This window comes from Triplophysa dalaica, chromosome 16 (assembly GCF_015846415.1).
Source record: "Triplophysa dalaica isolate WHDGS20190420 chromosome 16, ASM1584641v1, whole genome shotgun sequence".
In the NCBI taxonomy this organism is placed as follows: Eukaryota; Metazoa; Chordata; class Actinopteri; order Cypriniformes; family Nemacheilidae; genus Triplophysa; species Triplophysa dalaica.
This window is the reverse complement of record NC_079557.1, coordinates 10,852,713-10,853,938: the sequence shown is the minus strand read 5'-3', so window position 1 is coordinate 10,853,938 and position 1,226 is coordinate 10,852,713.

Sequence of the window (1,226 nt, the reverse complement as noted above, 5' to 3'; positions counted from 1 at the left end):
GAGAACTCGATGCTTGAGGAAGTCACATGACCAGACAGGAACTTGTTTTAAGAGGTGGCTTTTGTTGAAATGTTTTACATCAGATAAAAAACAGACCTATGGTTTGAGTATACGTTCATTGTGGTTTTAACAACATATTGCCTTGGTTTACAACGGACAAAACTTAAATTGGGCCTCTGTATTTCTTACATCTTTTTAACAAAGCTCAATACTTTACCAAACAGTTTTTTTATTCTTAACATTATTAGTATGATGAGTTAAACTGGATAGTGAAATATATAAGATACTACTCTTCAGCCCAAACCTTTAATGTGAATTTAAAAGATTAGAAAAAGATAAGAAAACGTTTTCACATGATCTATGCTGTGACCCGCACACCACAGATATTAATCTACTGTAGTGAATGATATGCCAAAGATCTTTGGTCTGTAAGAAACTATAGAGGACGTTTCTGTATGTCATTTTTCTTTGTTTGTTTTTAAAACACATGATGGCACAAGACCTGGCTTTTGCTTCATTCTGTCCAGAATGAGCCTGTGTCATCATTGTGAAAATCATTGTGAAACAGTGGACACGCAGTACATGAGCTCATTCTTTTTAACACCTCCTATTTTTGCAGTTCCTCTTTTCTGTTGGACCACACCAACCATGAGTCTTAACTATAAAAAGACGCTACATTTATCATTTTAGTTTACAGAAGATAAGGGACACTAAAGGCTCTGTTATCCTTTCTCTTTCCTCTTATCATGCTCGAAGTTGTTTTGAACAGAACAACTGGCAAACAAAAGTGTGCAGATAGAGAGAGAGAGAGAGAGAGAGAGAGAGAGAGAGAGCGGACGTCTCTTAAACCACACTCACACCTTATTGCGGTTCTGACGGAACTGTTGCTAAGCAACAGCACCTCTGCAGGCATGAGATGTTCATATGCGGCAGTCTACTGATCACTTCACTTCAGGCCTGTGACGATTAAAGGGGATTTTTTTCTCAGAAACAACTGTTCTGATGTGATATCTCACTGTGGGAGTACATTACCTAAAAATCTTCTGGATCACACTCTCAAAGTAACCCTTTTAAAGTAAATGCAGTTATTTCTTAAAACATGTGCTTTCTTCTTTTAAATGATGGTTCAAAAGTAAAAAAAAACAATAGGATTTATGTCTTTAACAAATCACTGTTGACAATACCCCAAGTTTGCATGTGTTGTTTAGTGACTACAAGCAGACAGA